Source organism: Equus caballus, chromosome 5, assembly GCF_041296265.1.
Source record: "Equus caballus isolate H_3958 breed thoroughbred chromosome 5, TB-T2T, whole genome shotgun sequence".
Taxonomy (NCBI): Eukaryota; Metazoa; Chordata; class Mammalia; order Perissodactyla; family Equidae; genus Equus; species Equus caballus.
Window position 1 is genome coordinate 41,898,387 of NC_091688.1, and position 12,137 is coordinate 41,910,523.

Below are 12,137 nucleotides of genomic sequence, written 5' to 3' on the forward strand. Positions count from 1 at the left end.
CAGCCTTGATCCTTATCAAGCGGAAGAATTTCCATGTTCTCTTTTCCCTCTACCACACAGCTGGCAATGTTCTATAGTAGCTCGCCATTCAGCCTGAATTCCAAAGTGAGGACAATGAAAATGAGGACAATGAAACTCAGAGCCCCTGCATCATGATGGACATGTACCATGAGCGAGAAATTTTTTTCTTTGTTTTATTACCACAGCACAACCAGCCTTTCCTGATAGAGGCACCTGGGAATAGATCTAACAATATAAGTGCAATACCTGTAGAGAGAAAATCATAAGGCTTTATTGAATGACGTTTAAAAAAGAACTAAGTAAAAAGAGAGACATCTATCAGTGGAAAGAAAGGTTTAATATCATAATTCTCTCCCAAATGACTCATAGATTCAACACTATTCCAATCAAAATCCTGAAAGAGTTTTTCATAATTTTGACAAGCCAACTCTAAAATGTATGTAGAAGAGGAAAGGACCAAGAAGAACCAAGATATTCTCTAAAAAGAATGCAGTCAGCAACGCTTGAGCATTTATCCCAGAGAAATGAAAACTTATATTCACACAAAACCTGTACACAAATGTTCAAAGAAGCCTTATTCATCACATCCCCAAACTGAAACAACCCAATGTCCTTTAACATGTGAATGGCACATCCATACCATGGAATACTACTCAGCAATAAAAAAGACTGGGTTCTTGATACATGCAACAACTTGGATGGATCTCAAGGGCGTTATGCTAAGTGAAAAAAAGCCAATCTCAAAAGGCTAGATACTGTTTTATTTCATTTATATAACTTTCTTTAAGTAACAAAATTATAGAGATAGAGAACAGATTAATGGTTGCTAGGAGTTAGGGATGAGAAGAGGGAGGGAGTGGGCATGGCTGTACAGGTACAGCATGAGGGCACCTTGCAGTGATGCAAAAGTTCTGTATCTTGATTGTGGTGGTGGTTACACAAATCTACACGTGATAAAATTGCATACAACTATACACACGTGCACACACACAGATGTGAGCATGTAAAACTGGTGAAATCTAAATAAGCCTTGTGGATTGAACCAATGTAAACTTCCTGGTTTTGACATTATACTGTAGTTATGCAAGATGTTAGCATAAACCTTGGGGATAACATCTTGAGAGGAAACTGAGTGGAGGGTACACCAGGCTTCCCTGTAAATTTTTTTTATTTGCAAATTCCTGTGAATCTAGAATTATTTCAAAACGAAAAGTGTTTAAAAAGAGTTACTCATAACTATTAAAAAATGAAACAAAGTAAGAGGACTAGCCCAATCATATAACAAGAATCAGGACGTATTTTAAAGCTATAATAATTAAGATAATTGTGGGATTCCACTAGAGGGGAAGCTCCATAAGGGCAGAGATCGTTAGCTGTTTTGTTCACTGATGCATTCTAAGTGCCTAAAATAGGACCTGCACATTGTAGGTGGTCAATAAATACTGAATGAATGAATGGTGTTGGCTCTGGGATAGATATGTAGACAAATGGAATGGATTCAAGAGTCCAGAAACAGACTAGTTAATAAACAGAAACTCAGCATATGACAGAAGTGGCATTGCAGTTCACAGGGGAAATATTAATCCTGAGACAAACATTCAGTCCATTGCCATGTGCTATAATAATAATTGTGAACATTTATTGACTCCTTACAGGTGCCATGTATCTTGCTAGGAGCTTTGTGAGGATTGTTTAATTTTTTGAGGGAGGCACTGTTATCATTACCCCCAGTTTTATAGATTAGGAAACTGGGGCTTAGGGAGATTAATAAACTTGCCAAAGTTTATGTCTATTTAGCAAATGGTGGAGATAAGATTTGAACACAGGCAATCTGAACAAGGCCCCTTATGTTCCTAAATGTAAGATTCAATATTGTAAGTTTACTGATTCTCCCCAAATTAATATATAAAATCAATGCGATCCCAATCAATATCCCAGCAGTATTTGTTGTGGATTTTGACAAGCTAATTTTAAAGTTCATATTAAATAAAAATTGCAAGAATACCAGAAACATTCTAAAAAAGGACAATAACAGCAAGGGTAAGGGAGTACTCAACTGGCCAGATACTGAAAAATCTTATTGTATAGCAATTAAAACAGTATGGTATTGGTACAGGAATCTACAAAAATCGATGGAACTTAATGGAGTCTGGAAAGAGAACCATGTATACATGGATATTTAGTTTATGGTAGTTTATGTATATGAATGTGACAGTTCCAATCAGTGAGGAAAGGAAGGCTCATTCAATAAATTGTGATTGGAACACAACCAAAGGAAAAGGGAAGATGGACAGATTTGACCTCATTATAATGAAAAACTTCTAAACAATGAATGACACCATATGCAAAGTTCAAAGATAAGTGACAGACTTCAAAAAAATATTTACATGTGAGAAGGAACCTGATATGCACTGCAGAAGCCCCCAAAGGTCAGCATTTTATGGCATCGGGGAGCTCCAGAAGTGAGGGTAAAAGTGGGGCTAAAATTAGGAAGATCGGTTGAAAGAAATAGCTGAAGCAGCAGTCTTCCTCCTTCCCGGTGCACTCTTGTGTCTGCCCCTCTCCCACGCCAGTGCAAGACTTGGGCTGATTCTCTGAAGAAAGCAAAACTTAAGGCGTTTAGCTTCGGGTCACCAGATCCAGCTGAGGGTAAGAGTTACTGTTCTGAAAGCAGAAGGATAAAGGGAAAGCTTATTTATTGAATATTAAGACACCTCAGCCCTCTTCCTCTACTCAATTTCTAGAAAGCTATCAATGAGGCTTACACCCTAGAGGCAGGAAACTGGAAGATTCTTCACTGGGGAATCTAAAGAGCTTAAGAGAAAAAAAATCCAAAGGCATCAACACTGTGGGTTCTCCAACAATGCCCCGGTAAGATCACCTATCACTGAAGTTCTCAACCTCAGTTGCACATGAGATCTCTAGGGACCTTTTGAAAATGTATAGCTTTGTCCCCTTTGCTGTCCTGGCTATTTGTGCTTCCTCCCTTTTATTCTTGAGGTGTTATCAGGGCTTTTCTATTTTATCAGTCCTTACAAAGAACCAACTTGTGCTTTTATCGAGTCTTTCTAGTGTAAACTTGTGTTCCATTTCATTAGTTTCTACTCTATTATTTCCTTTCTTCTACTTTCTCTGTATTTGTTGTTCCTTTTCTAACTTAAGATGGATACTTGCATCACTAATTTTCAGCCTTTCTTTTTTCTATATTGTGGGGACCTGGAATTGGCCACCCCAAGATATGTCTCTCTGGTATCAGGACTATTTGAGGTTGATTGCTTTTGATAAACTGGGACAGGGAAGGAGGCTCTGAGGAATGGAACTTGCCCTTTGTTAGTAAATCTCTATCTGTAAAAGTTGCCTCCCTCTCTGTACCAGGAAGAAGAAAGGAGATGACCTTCTCTCTAAAAACCCTTAATCAATACCAAAGGCAAGGACTTAAAATCTACATTTTATTGTGCTAGTCTGGTAACCTCCTGTAACTGACTTCCCTCCCCCTCCCAACGTTGGCATTCCTTAAGGATTAAGCATCTCTCCTTAGGCTAGGAACTGATTTGCTGCTGCGCTCACCTGTGACCGCCCAGCTCCAGACAATCGACTTGCCTCCTGCTACGCCCTCTGAGACAGCAGACCACTACCTGCTGTGTCCATCAAGCACTGTGCCGACAGGGCAATCTTGTGACTATTGTGGGAGGTACATTTCAATCACATGTGAAACACCCTGTTTGGGGCTATATAACCACTATGTGCAACCCACTTCTTCGGTGCCCTTTCTTCCTTCGGGAAGAAAGCTTTGTTTAATTTTCTCTTGCTATTCTGTCTCATGTGAATTTAATTCGTTCTCTGGCCAGACGAACCCCCATTTGGGGAGAGAACATCTCCCCTACAATATCATATATTGCTATTTCTCTCTATATTCTATATTCGAATTGATATATTATCAATTTTGAGGTTAAAAATTTTCCTCTAAGCACAGCTCTTCTGCACCCTATAAGCTTAGATATTTTCAATATGTTTAGTTCAAAATATCTTTTCATTTCCATAGTGACTTCATTAATCCGTCAGTATTTAGAAGTGTGTTGCTTAGTTTCTAAATATTTGGGGATATGTTAGTTATGTTTTTTGTTATTGATTTCTAAATTAATCCCATTGTGGCCAGAGAACATGCACTGTTTGATTTCAATCATTTGAAAATTGTTGAGTCGCTTTACGGTCTAATATGTAGTCAGTTTGGGTAAATGTTCTATGTGCACCTGAAGTGTATATTCTGCAATTGTAGCAGAACAACACTTACCTAAACGTCACTTTCTTGTCTTCATCGTCTTCTAGTTAATGAGATAGGTATCTTGAAATCTCCTACTATAATTGAGGATTTCTCTATTTCTTATTTTAGTTATGTCAATTTTCTTTGTTTTCTATATTCCGATGTTTTATTCGGTATATGCCAATTTTATGCTGTTATATCTTCTTGGTGAACTGACACCATTATCATTATGAAATAGTCCTCTATTTCTTTTTATCTTGCTTCTTATGTTAAAGACGTCTTTACGTAATGTTAGCATTACTATACCTGCTTTCTTCTGTTTTGTGTTTGCTAATCAACTGTTAAACCTATCTATTGGGTTATTAGTTTCAGTCATGGCATTTTTCAGTTCTAAGTTTCCATTTGGTTGTTTTTTTATAGTCTCCAGTTCTCTCCTGAAGTTGTCCATCTTGGAACTTAATTTCTGGAACATGTCAGTCACAGTTATCTTAAAGTCTGTGTACGATAACTCTAGTATCTGGATCTTCTGTAAGTCTTTCTATTATCTATCTTGTCTCCAACTTTTTGGTAAAGTCTTCTCTTTTTGGCATGCCTATTTTTCATTAAATGCTAGACATAGTGTATGAAAAATCATAGAGATAATTTGAGATACTGAACAATATAATTTACTGGAGAGGATTTATTCTTGTTTATAAGAGCGGTTAGGGCAGGTGCAAACCATTTGAATAAATCTAAGATTGAACTGATTCAAGCTGGATTTCAATCATTGTGAGAGCTAGATTATTTTGGTTCATCCTTACTCCTAGGGGTTGCCCTTTGGGGATCCCAACTGTAAGCCTGTGATGTTTACTAGGACCACTTCTCATTGGTGAGCCCTGAACTCCACTTATGGTCTCCCCTCTGAAACTTCCAAAAGCTCTGCTCAGCTTCTTATCCTCTCAACTTTGATGTTAGTATTGGCAAATACCTCAAGTGGGGCCAAATGTTGGTCTTGCCTCTATGAGATTCCCTTTTATCCAATATCTTGACCCCTAGGTCCTTTGCTGTCTTGGTAGTTTTCTAATGCTTCCAAACAGATATTTTAAAAATATTTTATCCAGCGTTTCTAACTGTTTTGATGGGAGGCTTGATCTGATACAATCTGGTTTGAAATGTCTTTGGATGATTTTTGTTTATTCTACCCAGCTCAGTGAGTCTGAAAAGGGAAACTCTTAATTAACAGCACCCAGAAATATTTCTCAAACTTTCTCTCAAATGTAAAATTCTGCCAGTAATAACTTGGCGAACCCATCAGAACTTAACAGACCACTCTGTTCTGGCTCTCTTAGATGTCCTAACATATTCCTGACAGGGACGCTAAGATAGACCATCCCAAAGACTTTTCTTTGCTTTAGTTTTCTCTCTCCCAAACTATCACAGCAATAATGTCTATGCCCACAAACCTCCTTTTCCTTTTCCCAGTAGCCTATTCCCCCTATTTCTAAGTATTCTCAATGTTAGGAATTCAAATTCATGTATAGCCAACCTGAAATTCTTGAGATTACAGACAAAGCTCATAGAAGTAAAAATACATTACAAGAGTTCACATAAAGGGAATCCCCAGTTGAAGAGCAATTTCTATTCTTGCATGTCCTTGAAGGACTAGTGCTTTGTCCCATATCTGTGCTTTGAAAATGCTATTACTTCTTTTGAGAACATTCTCCCTCTTTATTCCTCATCATATGCTCCACTTCAGATTCTCTTGGCCTTGCCTGTCTCCAGGACTTTTAATGCCAGCTCCAGGCACCACTGTTGGGACCAACTCTGCATAGACTCCAACCATTTTTATGCAGGCACACACTAACAGGCCTCACTCCATACCAACACCATAGACCTCTTTCTTCCTGCCCTGGGGCTACCCAGTTGATGCTGAGCCATCAGACACCAGAGACACACATACACAACACAAAAGGGCAGAGGAGTTAACCGTCATGGCAGAGGGAAAACAAGAGTCAGTAGGAAAATTGCTCTCTTCTTTCCTCAAGACAGTTTACTGAGTGATTGAAAATATCTTTAAAATATTCCCCCATGCAGACTTTCCTGAGACACACTTTATATGGCATCGTGGCGGACAATCCCGTAAGACTGAGCTGTCCCAGTTACACTTAGCGGCAGCTAGTTTGTACATGCATTCTCATATTGGTTCTCCTTCTTTCTCTGTATATAAACCCAAATAAACATTGTCTGTGTAGAATAAAATGACAATGACTAATTTGTGGAGTTAAAAAGAAAAGATAGAACCAAAAAATTAGACAACAGTACTACACTAGTCAGAAGGAGTAAGAAAAGAGCTATTCTAAAGCTCTTGTACTACCTAGAGGGGAATATCAATGTAGTGTTTAAACCTCAGACCTTGTTCAGTTAAAATGCATGATAAATTTCAAGGGTAACCACTAAAAAACCAAAATAATAATTCCAAATCTTTAGAAAGAAAAATACGGAATAGGAAACAAGGTTAAAAAAAAAATTCAGTTAATCCAAAAGCAAGAAAGTAAGAAAGAAAAAAGCCAGAAATATACAAAACATAGAACTAATAGAAATCAAAAAGTTAGATAGGATCAAAGTCCAAATCTATCAAGAATTACAATAAACATATGTGGATGAAAATTGACAGTTACAAGACAGAGATTGTCAGTTAGGACTTTTAAAAAATCCCCTGTATACATGAGTACACGTAAAGCAAAAGAACTTAGAAAGGTTGAAAGTAAAAGGATTGAAAATGATACTCTAAGCAAACACTCACTAAAAGAAAGCTTATTTGGCTAGGTTGACATCAGATGAAATAAACTTTAAGATAAAAAGCTTTATAGGGATAGAAAGGGATAACAACTGTATAATAGCAGATTTAATTAACCAAAAATGATAACACAATGCTAAACATATAAGCACCTAATAAAATATGCTCAAAATATACAGAGTATAAATTGATAAAAACTACAAGGAGAAATTGACAAATCTATCATCATTGTAGAAGATTTTTCAACATGCCTGGTGATTCAAGCAGACAAAAAAAACAGATCAGCAAAGATACAGAGTATTTGAACAACAAAATGAACAATCTTGCACTAATGAATATATATTAATTTTGCACCCAATGAGACAGTACAAATTCTTCTCAAGCACACATGGAACATTTACAAGATTAGATCATAAAATAGCCCACAAAGCAAATAGCAACAAATTTCAAAGAAAAATATTACCAAAATGATGTTCTGATGGCAAGGCAAATATGTTAGAAGTTAATTCAAAGTCTCCATAGATTTTGAAATTAAAGAATATGCTGTTTTTTGATTTTTTGTTTTTGCTGAGGAAGATTCACCCTGAGCTAACATCTGTTGCCAATCTTCTTTTTGTACGTGGGCTGGTGCCACAGCATGGCCACTGACAAGTCGTGTAGGTCTGCACCCAGGAATTGAACCCAGGCCACCAATGCAGAGCATGCTGAACTTAACCACTAAGCCACCAGGGCTGGCCCCAAAATATGCTTTTTATATAACTAATGAGTCAAAGAAGAAACCATAATAAAATTTTAAATACATTTTACAACTTAATGGTAATGAAAACAGTATATATCAAAACTTGTGGGATATGAAAGATAGTACTTCAAGGGAAATTTATTACCTTAAATACTTTTTTATAGGAGGGAGGAAAAGGCTTAAAATTAATGAACTAAGCACATAACTTAGGAAGTAGAAAACAAACAACAGAATAAACTCAAAGGAAGTGAGAGGAAGGAGATTATAATTGTGAGAACATAGATAGAAATAGCAAATGAACTAAAAACCAAAGATTCATAGAAAAAAATCAACAAGGCCAAAAGTTCGTTCTTTGAAAAGACCAACAAAATAAACAAACTTCTGCAATGATTTATCTAAGGAAAAAGAAGTCATAGACAAATAATTTGTCAGTCAGTTTTCACTATAATATGCTGTGGTAACTAACAAAATCCCAAATCTCAGTGTTTACTTTTTGCTTGCTGTATGTGTTGACTCCAGGTCCACTGCTAGACACTCCTCCAGACAGCGTCTCCATTCTGGAATCCCCAGATAAGGACATGCCATTCTCTAAAGACGGAAAAGAGCAAGAGACCTAGTGGAAACACACACAATATCTTTTAAAGTTTCTGCTCGGATGTGACGTCATTGTGATCAAACCCACTGTCAGTTGAGTAGGTATAGATATTCCTCACACAAGAGGTACTTCAAATCACATGGCAATAGTTGGGAATGTATAGTCCTCTTACAAGAAGGAGAGCAAATAATTGGGGAACAATAATACAGTCTACCACAAGTAATATTATAAATGAAAAAAGAGGAATAACTACAAAAATACAGTAGAGATTAAGAAAATAAGAGAATACTATCAGGAACTTTATGCCAATACACTTAAAATCTTAGATGAAATGGAAAAATTCATAGAAAATACTATTTATTAAACTGATTCAAGGAGAAATAAGATACCTGAATAGTCCCGTAAATACTAAAGGAATGAAAGCAGTATTTAAAAATCTTCCCACAAAGAAAATACCCAACCCAGACAGTTTTATAGGTGAACTCTACTGAAACTCAAAGGGAAAGACCATTCCAATCTTATTCAAATTCTTCCAAAGATATATCCTTCCAAAGGATATATAAATATAGGGAATATTCCTTATATCATTTTCTGAGCCTTGAAACCCAAACAGATGAAGACGAATGAGAAAGAAAAACCATAAGTCCATGTTGTTCATTAATACAAATGCAAAAATCCTACACACACTATAAACTGAGTACAGTAGCATATAAAATTGATAATACTTTATGGTCAAAGGATGCAAGGATAATTTAATGTTAGGAAATCTATAAATGTCATTCATCATATTAACATATTAAAAAGAGACACAAGTTATATGATCATCTCAGTAGATGTAGAAAAACTTTGATTAAATTTAATATCCAAGATAAAAAAAACTTTCAGTAAACTAGAAATAAAAGGAAATTTCTTTAATCTGACAAATGAGATTTACAAAAAGCCTACCAAAACATCATCATAAATTTATTTATCAAAAAAAATCTACAAAAACAATTCTAAATTTCCTTTTCAAAAATCAGGATCAAGTCAAGAATGTCAAGAAAATATCACCATTTCTATTAACATTGTACTGGAAGGCCTAACCGGTATAATAATTTAAGAAAAATAAAAGGCAATAAGAGCTTTACAGGAGGGGAAAAAAACTGGCATTATTTTCAAATAATGATTCTTTACAGAGAAAATCCAAAAGAATCAATAGACAAATTATTAGAAAGAATAGGGGCCAACCTGGTGGCACAGCTGTTAAGTTTGAACATTCCACTTCGGCAGCAAGGGGTTCACCAGTTCAGATCCCAGGTGCAGACATGACACCACTTGTCAAGCCATGCTGTGGTAGGCATCCCACATATAAAGTAGAGGAAGATGGGCATGGATGTTAGCTCAGGGCCAGTCTTCCTCAGCAAAAAGAAGAGGATTGGCAGTAGATGTTAGCTCAGGGCTAATCTTCCTCAAAAAAAAGAAAACAAAACAGAAAGAATAATAGACAAATTATTAGAATCAAAGACAAGTTATTGTATCCAGCAAGATGGCTGGATACAATATCAATATGCAAAGTCCAATCTATTACAATAGAAAGCATAATTTTAAAAGACACCGTTTACAACAGCAACAAAACCTACAAAGTATCTAGGAATAAACCCAACAAAAGATATGCAAGATCTGGACACAAAAAATAATGAAAGACATTAATGAAGACCTACAAAAAAGAGAGCCATCCCTTGTTCATGAATTGGAAGACTCAGAATCACAAAGATGTCATTTTTCTCCAAATTGATCTATATATTCAATGCAATGCCAATTAAAATCCCAACAGATTGTGTATGTATGTGTGTGTGCAACCTCAGAAGCTTGTTCTAAAATATGTATGGAAAAACAAAGGACCAAGAATAGCCAAGACAGCAGATGAAGAAGAAAAATAAGGAAGATTTTCCCTACCAAATAATCAAGAACTTTTATAAAGCTATGGTAATTAAACAGTGCAGTGGTGGCACTAAGATAGACAAATTGTTCAGTGGAACAGAAGAGACAGCTCAGAAACAGACCCATACATAAATGGAATGTTGATATATGACCAATTTGGCATGATGGATCAATTGGGAAAGATGCGGCTAGTCAACAAATCTGGGGAAAAAAAGGCATTTGTATCTAATAAAGTAAAATCGTATCCCTACCTCACACCATAAATAAAAGTAAATTCTAGAGAGAATAAGGATTTAAAAGTCAAAAGCAAAACTAAATGTTTTTAGAAGTAAGAATAAGTTAATACATATTAGGACAGAAAAAAATGGATTTATAAATTCAAAGTTAAGAACGTCTATTTATCAAAATAGAAATTGAAAAGACAAGCCATATATGAGAGAAGAAATTTGCAACACACATAACTGACAAAGAATTAGTGCTCAGAGTATATAAAGAATTTGACAAACAATCCACTAAAAAAAAGATGGGCAAAAGCCAGGAACTGACTATTATAAAAACAAGCCAAGGATGGCCTCTGTATATTGGCCCCTAGGTTGTTTATTTCTTCACAGCAGGCTGGGACCTTAAAAGGTCAAAAGCCCACCGGTACCAAACTCAAATTTTTACATATCCAGTTGTCTTAGACATAGCCCCAGTAAGCAGATTTTTAGCCATTTAGAGCTGCCTGCCTGCTCTGCATACTTCACAAAACTGTACCCAAGACTTGCTAGTCATAGATAATAAGATAAATTCTATGCTTGTAAAGACCCCAAGCGGCTGCTGTCCTTTGGAGCTTTCTGATCCAAAGATTTCCTGCTGGGCTGCTGAGCAATGTCACCTAAACATCTGGGAATATCCTTGCCTTCTCTCCTTATGGATGCCCCCCACCCATTTGTCTCTGGATTGTCTAGTTCTGTGGGGGACTTTGCCCACATGCAAATCTGTCAAAGCTCCCCCAAATAAAGCTATGTGTGCTACTGCCACCTCATGGTCATATCTTTTCCCTTCATCTGCCTTGAAATCCCTCCAACCTGGAACACTGACCTTTCACAGAAAAGGGACTGCAGATGGCCAATAAATATAAAAGATATGCTCAACCTCAGGGTTATGCCAATAAGGCCAGGATAAGACACCATTTAACTCCCATTTCATTGCTAAAAATCAAGAAGTCTGAAGCATTAGAGAAGATATGGATGCTGGGAGGAGTGTAAACTAGTATAACCACTTTGAATAAATATCTGGCACTATCATACAAAGTTGAACACTGACCTATGCAAGACCCATCAATTCCACTCTTACGTAAACATACCCAAGAGAGACATTTGTAGTGAGCAACAAAAGGCAATGCTCATAGCAGCACTGCTGGAAATAGCAACAACCCAGAAATTGCATAAATGTTCAGCAGCTGAAGACTGGATAAATGAATTATGGTACACTCACATAATTGATTGTTATGCAGCAGTGAAAATGATACCAAACCTCTTAATCTCAAGAGAAGTAAACCAATCACTGAGCCATCAGTGCTTGGAGATGGAGAAAAGTTTTATTTGAATTGGCCAAAACAAGAAGGTGGGAGGATGGGTTCTCTCAAATCCACCTTAACAAGAGAAGAAAGCAGGGGGTTTCATAGAGCTAAAGGGCTTGGCGGTAGGAGTTTCAGAGAAACAAAGGGGTCATCCGTGTTTCTTTCACTCCACAGTATCCCATGGGCAATCTGACTTCTGGGCAGTAATGGCAGTTGGATGCTGGTCATCCAGGTGATGGAAACCTCCCCAAAGGCGTTCTC

General features: G+C 36.7%; 1 long non-coding RNA gene across 1 annotated transcript; it reads right to left on the minus strand.

Moving 5' to 3' along the window:
• Nucleotides 1–339: 339 nt before the first annotated feature.
• Nucleotides 340–8,417, minus strand: LOC138924272 (uncharacterized). Its single transcript, XR_011439173.1, has 2 exons — nucleotides 8,288–8,417; nucleotides 340–2,685 (listed from the first exon to the last, which is right to left on the minus strand). It is a non-coding gene; the product is annotated as an uncharacterized lncRNA (long non-coding RNA).
• Between the last annotated feature and the right edge of the window lie 3,720 nt (nucleotides 8,418–12,137).